Below are 13,047 nucleotides of genomic sequence, written 5' to 3' on the forward strand. Positions count from 1 at the left end.
ACTTTCTAAATAACCTTTCAAGAAATCAGACGTCTCCATTAAGTCTTTGGTCCTTTTAGTGGCATGTATTTAAAAAAACGACCATGGTTTAAAAATTCAGTGCTCTGGGTGCCAAATGGAAAGTGCTTCCCAGATATGCACTGGCTCGTTTCTTTTGAAAAAAGAATTTGTCCTTGAAATGGCTGAAGTGTTCAATTCACTGCTTGGGAGTGGAAACGGGAAGGGTGGGGGTGGGGTCTTGATTCGCTGGCAGGACACTCTCAGAGCGATGTTGTAGCGGCGAGTTGAATGCACACCTGCAGGATTGAATGGGAGAGAGGCGTGTCAGTCAGTGAGCATGGGAGAGCGGAGCAAAGGGCCAGACAGCCTGGCGCCAGACAGGAATCCTGCACTGCCCCCGACTGATAAAGCATCAGCAGAGGGGAGAGAAAACCCGGTTAAACACACACACATGCACAAGCCTATCCCCTCGGCACGCAGTGTTTTGTTAATTGGCAGCGTTTGCTGTCCATAAGTCTTTACAGATGGGAGCTAAAATTACCCAGAAAGAGCAACACAAACATGTAATGTTCGATGGCGCCTTCCTGCGGGCTTGGGCAATATCTCGATAAACATCTGCAGTGTTTCAGCCTCTGAGCTTAGTGCACCGTGCAATAAGGATACAAATTATACAACTCCCCTTCCTGCTGCTAAACACAACCCTCGCCATTAAAAAGAATCATTAAATAATTATCAAGAAACCTCTTGGATGTACACATGCATTTATTTTTGCCACGCTTCAATTTCCCCCCAATGATATCATTCATTCTACTTTACTCCCCAAACATCATTTCTACAAGTCAAAATAACTTTCCATCGCAGAACTGTAGCATTTAAATCTAATTGTTACATATCACGGAAGTGTTTGAACTATGCCCACGGTCATTATCTTTTGATACATCGGTACATCGCCAAGGTCAGTACAAGCATTGTCAATATTTGAATTAAAATGATTAATTTCCAATGGTCATGCTTTGAGCACTGGCTACATATCACTGCATCCAACTGTTAGATATTATTAATCAAATCTTAATATAGTCACTCACCGTTTTAATCAGTGACATAAGGATAAACTTTCTCCATCACTAGACAGTTCCGGTCGCTGAAAGTGGAGAGAAGAGATATTAGCATGAGGATTTGGAGAAACTTTACAGCTTTAAAGAGCGAAATTGCTTTATCAATTACAAATAAACCAGGAAAGTGTTTTACCTGCAGCGTTAGGATGGAGCTGCCGGATGCGTTGCTATTCTCTGGGTCTTGTTGCTGGCTTTCCAATGCAATCTGCAAGTCGAATATATAATCGATAACATGCTGGAGGATTTCCATCTTGCTGACTTTTCTGTTCTGGGGGATGCTAGGAACCAGCTCCATCAGTTTACAGTAGCAATCATTCATGTCGTACAGCAAGGTAAGGGGATCTTCCACTGGATTCTTGCCCCGTGAGATAGACAAACTCTGATCAGCCAAACAACACACCGCTTCGTGACAGCTTCTCACAGATCGGATGGGGCTGATGGCTTTCATCTCCTCCTTCAAATTTCCTCCTGGGTATGGTTTGCAACAACAAAATTATAAAATAAAAATAAAAATATAAAATAAAATCCTGTTTGGGGCACGGTCTTGAAAATTGCAATCTTTCCTCTCAGGAGGAAAGTCTTGGGAAATTTGCAGTCCGTCACACAATAAGCTTTCCTTTAAAATAAAATAAAACGCAGAAATGCTAGCTATGTTTTGGACTTTCCTCTATTTATGTCAGACTAGTTGTAGCCACACCCCCACCATTTACTCAGCAAAGCAACGTCACTTCACCTCCTCTCGGCGCCCAGTGAAAACCTGCCTTTGGAAAGATGAGCGGCAATAGTATAGAAACACCCCAGCTTATAGGGCAGCCTCGAACGAACGACCAGCGCCACCGGTGGAAGAAGAGACAAGGGCCGGATAGTTTGGAAGAGAGGGAGGGGGTGGTTTTGTTATCTAGTGGAACAAGCTTTTACAATGCAAATTCCTCCTTTTTTCTGAGTGCATCTGTATCAGAGTGCATAAGTAAATGATGAAACAGTATGTTGAAAACCAATGATTGTCAAGTTATATTTTCAGCAAGTTATATCATTCAGCGAATCAAAAGAGGCATATTTAAGAATTGACTATTTGTCAGTAGTTTGAGAGAAATAAAACAATACCATAATTGCTTTGAGTTCATTTTTGCTCCTATGTTGAGTGGGTGTTACGTTTTTATTTTAACCAGTTATTTGTCGTTTTAACTTCTTGTATCACAAATGTTTTTCATCCGGATTCCATGACAGTTTGCCTGCGTCCTGCACTTCCTTCTTAAAAAGAGATTAAAAATCGCAAAGACCGTTTGCTGTTTTAAAAAAAATCTCGTGACTAACGCAAGCGGCGGTTTCACACAGCTGTGCAAAGCAACAGTTGTTTTATAAACGCCTTTTTGCATCGTTCCAAACCGTTTCAATCTGCAGAATTACTGACGCCTAAAATTCACTTTCAATTTGCATGTTATATATTTCACATGCCTGGTGCCGGTTCGTTGCTTAACAATTTGTGCAGAAACGTTTCAAAAAACTTTTGCTGCGACATGCCTAAACTTGGTCTCGCAGATAGAAGTTGTAATATAACATTCTATTACTCAATGTATAGTCTAATATAAAATAATTGAATCAAAGATGGACAAAATGTGGGACAGGCAGCATCAAATGCTGAGTTACTCCAGCATTTTGTGTCTTATATTCGGTACAAACCGGCATCTGCAGTTCCCTCCAACACAAATCGTTGAATTAAATGAGTTTGCAGTTTTTCGCAGAAAGTTTCTGAAACTTTTTTTGCAAATTTTAAACTTTTTTTCCGAAGCTCCCAAAGTTTCAACTTTTGCACACATTCTGTCGTTACTTTTTTTTTTAAAAAGGACCGTAAAAAGTGATCTTTACACATCTGGCTGTCCCTGCCAGCTGTGTTGATCTAGGTAGATTCGTTTTCTCAAGGCAAACAGGGCTAGTTTTGACAGGTGATGAATTGGCAGGAACAAGAAGCAATCAGCAGATTCTGCTCCAGACTCCCTGGCGCCAGCCCCGTGACGTCACCCATTCATGAGAGCCAGCGCTGGCGCCGCCGCGGCGGTTTCCATGGCGACTGTAGCCGGGCGTCCTGACCGAAGCTGTCCATCAAATGCCCCGGGCCCGCCCCCATCGACCGGGGCTGAGCCACTGGGCTGGAACGTGGCTGTCAGTGTGCAGGAAGGAACTGCAGATGCTGGTTTAAGCTACATATAGGCACAAAATGCTGCAGTAACTCAGCGGGCCAGGCAGCATCTTTGGAGATAAGCAATAGGTGACGTTTCAGGTCGAGACCCTTCTTCAGACGTCTGGTTAATCCAGCCTTTTATGTCTATGTCACGTAGACACATATAAAATTATTAAGGGTTTAAGAAGGAACTGCAGATGCTGGAAAATCGAAGGTACACAAAAATGCTGGAGAAACTCAGCGGGTGCAGCAGCATCTATGGAGCGAAGGAGATAGGCAACGTTTCGGGCCGAAACGTTGACTATCTCCTTCGCTCCATAGATGCTGCTGCGCCCGCTGAGTTTCTCCAGCATTTTTGTGTACCTAAATTAAGGGATTGGACAGGCGAGATGCTGGAAAAATGTTCCCGATGTTGAGGGAGTCCAGAACCAAGGGTCATAGTTTAAGATTAAGGGGTGGGCCATTTTGGACTGAGATGACAAAAAACTTTTTCACCCAGAGAGTTGTGAATCTGTGGAATTCTCTGCCACAGCAGGCAGTGGAGGCCAATTATGTAAGAAAGAACTGCAGATGCTGATTTAAACCGAAGATAGACACAAAAAGCTGGAGCAACTCAGCGGGACAGGCAGCAACATCTGGAGAAAAAGAATAGGTGAGGTTTCAGGTTGAGACTTCAGACTGATAGGGAACAGGGAAACAAGAGATACAGGTGGTGATATAGAGAGATAAAGAACAAATGAAAGAAAGATATGCAAAAATGTAACGATGATAAAGGAAACAGTCCATTGTTGGCTGTGGGCTTGGTTAAAACAAGTTATACAGACAATCAAACTCACCAGGACAACAGTGATACTAATATAACGACTAGTGTGGGGGAGGGACAGAGAGAGAAAAGGGATGCAAGGGTTAAGGAAATGTATTTGTCCTTAACCCCCTTCATGCAACCTCAAGTGGAGATGATTTTATTGCAGGACCACCTGCATATTTCTATTTGGTCTCTTTCAAACAGCCTGCTAATCTTGTAATGTGAGGCAAAAGTAAATTCTGCATCGAGAGCGGCAACAAGTAGATTTTTTTTCTGCTTTTGAAAGTTTTGATTCCAGGCTATCAGAGTAAAAAAAAACCCATCTAAAATTAAAGCAGGAGTACTTAGTTCAATCATCTCCTTTTCGTGTCCATCTGGTTACAGATGTTGATCTTGCTATCATCGTCTGTCCTGAAAAGGGCGCAAGCTTCCGCCGACAATCAGTGGCAGGCATCACTTGTTGCAATAGATGATAGTGGTAGCAGAATTAGCTCGGGATACTTCCAGCTTCCAGCCCAGCGACGTGGATGCTTCTGCTATGGGGCCACTTAATTCAATAAACTAACATTTTACCTCAAGCCCACTTTCCTGTGCTAATCCTAACACCATAATATCCAAAAATTCAGCTGCTTCCTGTCTTGAATAGATTGAGTTTCCACAGCACTCTTCAGTGGTGGGCTGCCACCATGTCAGTGAGGAAGAGGCAGGAACCATGTTCGCGATATACCCCATTCTGGTAAGAAATTTAACTTGCTTTAAACCCTGAATTAATTGCAGAACTCCATACCCTCGTATCATCTCATTCTCAAATCTTTTCTTATTACCGTCCTAGAGAGATATCTCAGAAACAGGCCCTTTGGCCCATCGAGTCCAAACAGACCATCAAGTGTCCTAAATGGCCATCCCCTTCTTTTGAAACTGTTACAACTGGTTTTAGTTACCCCGAAAAGGAGAACCCTGCAAATACCCAATGAAACTACATTTCTGCATATACCCTGTTCAACAACATTGCTCCATACACCTTGTTAAACAACATTGCTACATATACCCTGTTCAACAACATTGCTACATATACCCTGTTCAACAACATTGCTGCATATACCTTGTTAAACAACATTGCTACATATACCCTGTTCAACAACATTGCTGCATATACTTTGTTAAACAACTTGCTGCATATACCCTGTGCAGTAAGATGTCCTCTTAAAAGAAAGATAAACCTCGGTTTGTGTTCCAAAATATGACACCAAGTGCTGGAGTAACTCAGCGGGTCAGGCGGCAACTCTGGAGAACATGGATAGGTAATGTTTCAGACCTAAAACGTCACCTACTCATTTTCTGCAGAAGTACTGGTTGACCTCCTGAGTTACTCCAGCACTTAGAAACATAGAAACATAGAAAATAGGTGCAGGAGTAGGCCATTCGGCCCTTCGAGCCTGCACCGCCATTCAATATGATCATGGCTGATCATCCAACTCAGTATCCTGTTCCTGCCTTCTCTCCATACCCCCTGATCCCTTTAGCCACAAGGGCCACATCTAACTCCCTCTTAAATATAGCCAATGAACTGGCCTCAACTACCTTCTGCGGCAGAGAATTCCAGAGATTCACCACTCTCTGTGTGAAAAAAGTTTTCCTCATCTCGGTCCTAAAAGATTTCCCCTTTATCCTTAAACTATGACCACTTGTTCTGACTTAGTGTCTTCTTTTGCAAACCAGCACCTGCAGTGCATTGTTTCTCCATTCTGCTTTCTTCCTTAACTGCTTGCTGCACCCACATGTTAACTTTCAGATATTTGTGCACAAAATATCAGATCCCTCAACTTTATATCCCTCAGCATTTGAAAATACAGGTTCACAACCTTTTATCCGAAATTCCGAAAACCGAAAAGCTCCGAAAACCGAACATTTTTTCCAGGATGTCGTCTGCACACCAAAGCTCGCGTTTGGCGCCAAACTTGACACGCCAAAGCTCGTGTTTGGCGCCAAACGCACGTCGCCTCTGCTGCTCACGGATATTTTGTTTATTTTTTGCTGATTTTTTTAACTTTGAAGACTGTGAAAATGTCAGAAAGAGCTGCAGATTCCCCTATGGATAACAGTGAGAAGCAGAAAAGGAAGCATCTGTCATTATCGATAGCACAGAAAATAGAGTTATTGCAGAAGCTTGTTCGTGATGTATCTGTGCGGCATCTTACTGAAGATTATGGTGTGGGAACTACCACCATATACGACTTAAAGAAACAGAAACATAAGTTGTTGAAGTTTTACAGTGACAGTGATGACCAGAAACTAATGAAAAATAGGAAAACGCTGCATAGGGCAAAAAACGAAGATCTTGACCGTGTGCTGATGGAGTGGGTTCGACAACGAAGAAGTGAGCGTATGCCACTGACTGGTTTGATGGTAATGAAACAAGCTAGAAAATACCATGAAGAACTGAACATTGAAGGCGAGTGTGAATATTCAGAAGGTTGGCTGCAGAAATTTAAGAAGCTTCATGGTATAAAATATCTGAAAATCTGTGGTGAAAAAGCTTCTGCTGATTATGATGCAGCTGAACGTTACATTGATGAATTTGCCAAGATGGTATCTGATGAAAACCTTAGTCCGGAGCAAATATACAATGCTGATGAAACAGCTCTCTACTGGTGCTAGATCCCTAGAAAAACTTTAACAACGGCTGATGAAAGAGCACCATCAGGTTTCAAGGACGCTAAGGACAGGGTGACTGTTCTTGGGTGTGCAAATGCTGCAAGCACACACATGTTAAAGTTGGCAGTGCTTGAAAAAAGCCAACGTCCAAGATGTTTTAAAGGTGTAACAAATCTACCTGTGCATTATCATGCAAACAAGAATGCATGGGTAACCAGAGAAATGTTTACCAATTGGTTCAATAACCATTCCGTACCAGCTGCACAAGCTCATTGTAGGAAAGCTGGACTGGTAGAAAACTGTAAAATTGTATTGCTCCTAGACAACTGTTCCGCACATCCCCCTGCTGAAGTTCTTGTGAAAAATAATGTTTTTGGCATTTATCTTCCCCCCAATGTGACATCTTTAATACAGCCTTGTGACCAAGGAATTTTGCACTCAATGAAGACAAAGTATAAAGACTTTTTTCTGAACTGCATGCTTGCTGCAGTCAACATTGCAGGCGTAGATATCAAAGACTTCCTGAAAGAGTTTGCTCTTCAGGATGCCATTTATGTACTTGTTAATGCTTGGGAAGATGTAACTAAATCAACATTAAAAAATGCATGGCACAAACTTTGGCCTACAACAATGTTCGATGAAAATGAGCCTGCAGATGAAGACTTTGAAGGATTCTGTGTCATTAACGAGAAGAAGATGATATCAAACCTCATTGCTTATGCCAAAAGTGTTGCAACAGAAAATGTAAATACGTTAGAGTCAGCTGATATCGAAGAAGTGCTGAATGTTGACAATGCACCTATTGTGCATTCCTTGAGTGATGGAGAAGTTGCTGAAATGGTGTTAGATAACAATAAGCATGAGGATAGTACAGGTAGTACAGATAGTACAGGATGAGGATGATGACATTGTGAACTCAGGTGAAAAAATGCCCATAGATGATATGGTAAAACTGTGTGATCAGTTAATTGGTGGCATGGAACAATGTACATTTATCAGTGCCCATGAGATTATGGCAGTTTATTCAATCAAAGAGAGACTGCTTAGACAGAAACCTCTGTTAATGAAACAGATGACACTGGAGGAAGTCTTTAAGCCCGAGAACGATGGTCATGATGGGAAGCCCGAAGACGATGGTCACCATAACAACGATGACAACATTGATCTTCTCCAGGATCCTCAAACTAGTAGTTTTGTGCTTTTACTGCATATAAGTATATTTTCATGTGTTTAGCTTAGTTTGAGCCAGTTTATGTTTAAATTTTTACTTAATGTTTTATCTTTTTTTAAAAATTATTTATTCGGGGGATTCAAGAATCCCCGAGCTAGGCCACCTAAGGCCATGTAGCCCCGCTAGGGTGACAAGAGAGCACTACCTCCCTCGCCGAGTAACTGCCGGGATCAAGGCGCAAACTCGCGACCTTGCAGCCATGAGCCGAGCACTCTACCACTGAGCCCCTGTAATGTTTTATCTAAAAAACGTTAAAATCTACGCTAAAAATCTTCCATTCCGAAATCCGAAATGTGTCTGGTCCCAAGGTTTTCGGATAAGAGATTGTGAACCTGTACGTTGCATTTCTATTACACCAAGGCGGATGACCTCATACTATATATCTGCTAAGTATTTAAGTAACTATCTGCTAGTCCCATAAATACAGCTGCTCCTCGAACTACGATGGGGTTAAGGTCCGATAAACCCATCATAAATTGAAAATATCGTAAGTCGAAAATGCATTTAATACAATTTGATCACCTGACCGGAAGTGAGCTGCGGCTCGCTGCCGTTGCCCAGCGCTTCCGCCATCGTAAGTCGAAGCATCGTAAACCGGGGAGCATCTGTATACACTTTGCGTTTGCATATCCCCCTTAGGCTTCTCGCCACACTTCACCCTGGCACCCAGCTTTATATCATGAGCAGCTCTGGCTGTATTCCACAAGGTCAGGAAACTCAACCAAATCATAGGAGCCCCCCCCCCCCATCAGTCATGACTGACCATGGGTGATGCATCCTAGTTTGCAGGTGATGTGTGGTCAGATGCAAGCCTGGGCGATGTCATTTGGAGGACAGGCTGTTGCCCATGCAGCACGTCCCCCCCCCTCTCCACGTCGCTGATCGATCCAAAGGAACAGCAGGGCCGTTACAGTTTGGCACCAGCGCCATCGCAGGAGCTGCCAGAGTGAGGTTGTAGACAACGATGAACTATCTTAGGGGCTCCGGATTTTCTTGAGGTTTACTCCAGGAGCCTTTTTCATGACTGGATATGGCCACAAGGCAGTGGAGGTTTTAAATCAGAGTTTTCCCCCTCCTAGATGGACAGCCTTCCCAGGCTGACGAGCCCCATCTGCCCGAGACTCATGGGGGCGGGAGCGTCTACCCTCTGTTCAGCACCTGCCCACTGCCCTTACAACCAAATCATTAATGTGGATAATGAACTGCTGTGGCACTCAAGAGATGCAACCTCCCACCCCTACTCTGGGCAGAAGAGTCTGTGCAATTACCCGATCAATTCCCCTGATGATTTTGCACACCTCATAAGACCACCCCTCATCCTCCTGTGCTCTAAGGAATAAAGTCTTAGCCCGCTCTCCTTATAGCTCAGGCCCTCGAGACCTGGTAACATCCCGGTAAATCTTATCAGCTCAGAGAAATCTTCTCTTGTTCAGAGAAAACAAACAAGTTTTTTTTTTGTTTGCCTTTACAGAGGAAAACACAAAAAACTTTCAAGAAATGGCAGCAAAGTACATGAATAAAGTTAAAGAGGAGCTGAAAGAAATTAGCACAAGAAAATGGAAATAAAAGTTGATAAATCCGCAGATCATCTAATGACCTTCGCCGCAAGGTTTAAAAGTGGTGGCTATGGAAAGAGTGGATGAGTTGTATTGTGACTCTGACTGAGCCACATGGATCCCAGAGCTGTAGATGTAAAAGGTCTTTATTTAGCACAACAAACAGGCCTTCTGTAAGGGTCTCTTGGATGAATCTGAAAAGAATCTCAGTGAGCTGAAAAGTACATTGACTTTTTATACTCATTAAGTACAAAGATAAAAGCAAGCAATTAAATACAGTTTCAGCAGTCGCAGTTAGAGTTTACTTCAATATTCTGAGTAGACGCATATGGCTGTGTACAATTACATTTACATAAAGGCTGTTCTGACAGGAACACCTCTGCATATTCAGACACCTTATTTAGGAACTGCAGATGCTGGTTTACACTGAAGATAGACACAAAATGCTGGAGTCACTCAGCGGGGCAGGCAGCATCTCTGGATAGAAGGAACGGGTGACATTTCGGGTCGAGACCCTTCCTCAGTCTGAGGATCTATATTCAAACATCTATGTGGAGAATCCAGATCCAGAGATGCTGCCTGTCCCGCTGAGTTCCTCCAGCTTTTTGTGTCTATCTTCCATCGAAAAGAGCCTTATTTGGCCACTGCGTTGAGATGGTTCTCTGCAGACAATGGTGTTTATTCAAGCTGCCAACACTGTCCTAGATTGAAAACCGTTTTTTCTGGAATTCTCTGCCACAGAATAGTTGAGGCCAAAGATCCTATAGCAGAGCTCCGCTATAGGGTCTTTGATTGAGGCCAGTTCATTGGCTATATTTAAGAGGGAGTTAGATGTGGCCTTTGTGACTAAAGGGATCAGGGGGTATGGAGAGAAGGCAAGTACAGGATACTTAGTTGGATGATCAGCCATGATCATATTGAATGGCGATGAACAAGAGGACATGGGTTTAAGGTGAGGGGGGAAGAATTTAATAGGAGGTACACAAAAATGCTGGAGAAACTCAGCGGGTGCAGCAGCATCTATGGAGCGAAGTAAATAGGCAACGTTTCGGGCCGAAACCCTTCTTTATTTCCTTCGCTCCATAGATGATGCTGCACCCACTGAATTTCTCCAGCATTTTTGTGTACCTTCGATTTTCCAGCATCTGCAGTTCCTTCTTGAAGAATTTAATAGGAACCTGATGGGTAACAGTTTTACAGGTGGCTATGTTGAACGAGCTGCCAGATGAGGTACTTGAGCAGATACTATTGTTATGTTAGAAACATAGAAACATTAGAGAATAGGTGCAGGAGTAGGCCATTCAGCACCGCCATTCAGTATGATCATGGCTGATCATCTAATATCAGTACCTCATTCAGGTTTTTCCCCTTATCCTTTGAGTTCTTTAGCCCTAAGAGCTAAATCTAACTCTCTCTTGAAAACATCCAGTGAATTGGCCTCCACTACCATCTGTGGCAGAGAATTCCACAGATTCACAACTCTGGGTGAAAAAGTTTTTCCTCATCTTGGTCCTAAATGGCCTACCCCTTATTCTAAAAATGTGACCCCTGGTTCTGGACTCCCCCAACATCGGGAAAAAAAATTCCTGAATCTCCCCTGTCCAATCCTCTAAGAATTTTATATGTTTCCATAAGATTCCCTCTCATCCTTCTAAATTCCAGTGAATACAAGCCCAGCCAACCCATTCTTCAATCAAATGTCAGTCCCGCCATTCCAGGAAATAACCTGGTGAACCTACGCTGCACTCCCTCAATAGCAAAAATGTCCTTCCTCAAGTTAGAAGATCAAAATTGCATACACAACTCTAGGTGTGGTCTCACCAGGACCCTGTACAACTGCAGTAGGACCTAAACTCAAATCCACTCACTATGAAGGCCAACATGCCATTTGCTTTCTTCAATGCCTGCTCTACCTGCATGCTTAATTTCAGTGACTGATGTACAAGCACACCCTGGTCTTGTTGCACCTCCCCTTTTCCTAATCTGACACCATTCAGATAATAATCTGCCTTCCTGTTCTTGCCACCAAAGTGGATAAACTCACATTTATCCACATTATACTGCATCTGCCATGCATCTGCCCACTCACCCAACCTATCCGTCACCTATCCATGCAGCCTCATAGCATCGTCCTTGCAGCTCACACTGCCACCCAGCTTTGTGTCATCCGCAAACTTTGAGATGTTACACTTAATTCCCTCATCTAAACCGTTAGTATATATTGTAAATAACGGGACCCAGCACCGAGCCTTGCAGCACCCCACTAGTCACTGCCTGCCATTCCGAAAAGGAGCCGTTAATTCCTACTCTTTGCTTCCTGTCTGCCAACCAGTTCCCTATCCATGTCAATACCCTACCCCCAATACCATGTGCTCTAATTTTGCCCACTAATCTCGAGTGGGACCATGTCAAGAGGTTTAAGAGACATTTGGAAAGGTACGTGGATAGGATAGGTTTAAAGGGTTATGGGTCAAGCACAGACTAGTGTAGATGGGGTATGCGGGTCAGCATGGGCTAGTTGGGCCAAAGGGCCTTTTTGCGTGCTGCATGGCCCCTGTTCTTATTTCCCAATATAACTTTTCCTATTTATTCCTGTGAAATAACATTTGCTATTTTTATCATTTCCTCTTATGATCTACTTTCCCTTTCGCTATTAATGTTTTGGTCTTCCTTTGCTGAATTCTGAATCTTATCCAATTTTCAAACACATTGCTCTGTTGCAAAATTTTCTTTGATCTAATAGTCTTTAATTTATTTAGCCTCTTTACCTGTTGTATCTTTGTACATTAAAAGGTTACGTTGCAAATTATGTATTAATTTCTTAATTGTTAGTTATTAATTGTTTACTGCCAATTTTTTTAAAGTAATTTCCTGCACATGCCTCACACCTTTGTAGTTTGTTTTGTATATATTTAAGATCCCAGTTTCATATCAAACTAAATCACTTTAGATCTTCAAATTGAATTTGATCAAATAATAATGACACTTTCCCAAAGGTGTCTCAACAACAACCAACAATGAACAACAATGAGACAGAGAGCACTGGAGAGATCAGAACCTTGTATTATGGTGTCAGATCAACAAACTAGCCCTTAACTCTGGTTTCTCTTCAGATCGTATAAATCTCTCGGCCTTTTGGCTAAGATCAAGTGTAGTATCTGTTCTTATCAGTGGTAAAAGAGAACATCTGTTCTTATTAGAACAGTGAAAGGGGCTATCTGTTCTTGTTAGAACAGTCCTGACGGTCCATTAAGGACAAGAGCTGCAGATTGCGGTGTAGAATCGTAGCAATGGCAGCTGCAATTGGAGCGAGAGGACAGGGTATCCGCAATACCCTGAGGATTAGTGTAAAGGACCTCAGCAAGGGGATTCCCTTCTCACGAGACCTGTTCGTGAAGAAGGTCTTGCTGGAGACCTGCAAGTTTGAGGCCAAAGACATCTACTGCCTCCAGGACTTCCCGGGTAATGAATACTTCGATGTTACCTTCATGCATCCGACGGGATGG

At 42.8% G+C, this 13,047-nt stretch overlaps 1 non-coding gene across 1 annotated transcript; it reads left to right on the plus strand.

Moving 5' to 3' along the window:
• Positions 1-12,659: 12,659 nt before the first annotated feature.
• LOC129709980 (U2 spliceosomal RNA) lies at positions 12,660-12,847 on the plus strand. The gene has a single exon (XR_008725609.1). It is a non-coding gene; the product is annotated as a U2 spliceosomal RNA (small nuclear RNA).
• Positions 12,848-13,047: the final 200 nt, after the last annotated feature.

Source organism: Leucoraja erinacea, chromosome 26 (assembly GCF_028641065.1).
Source record: "Leucoraja erinacea ecotype New England chromosome 26, Leri_hhj_1, whole genome shotgun sequence".
Taxonomy (NCBI): Eukaryota; Metazoa; Chordata; class Chondrichthyes; order Rajiformes; family Rajidae; genus Leucoraja; species Leucoraja erinaceus.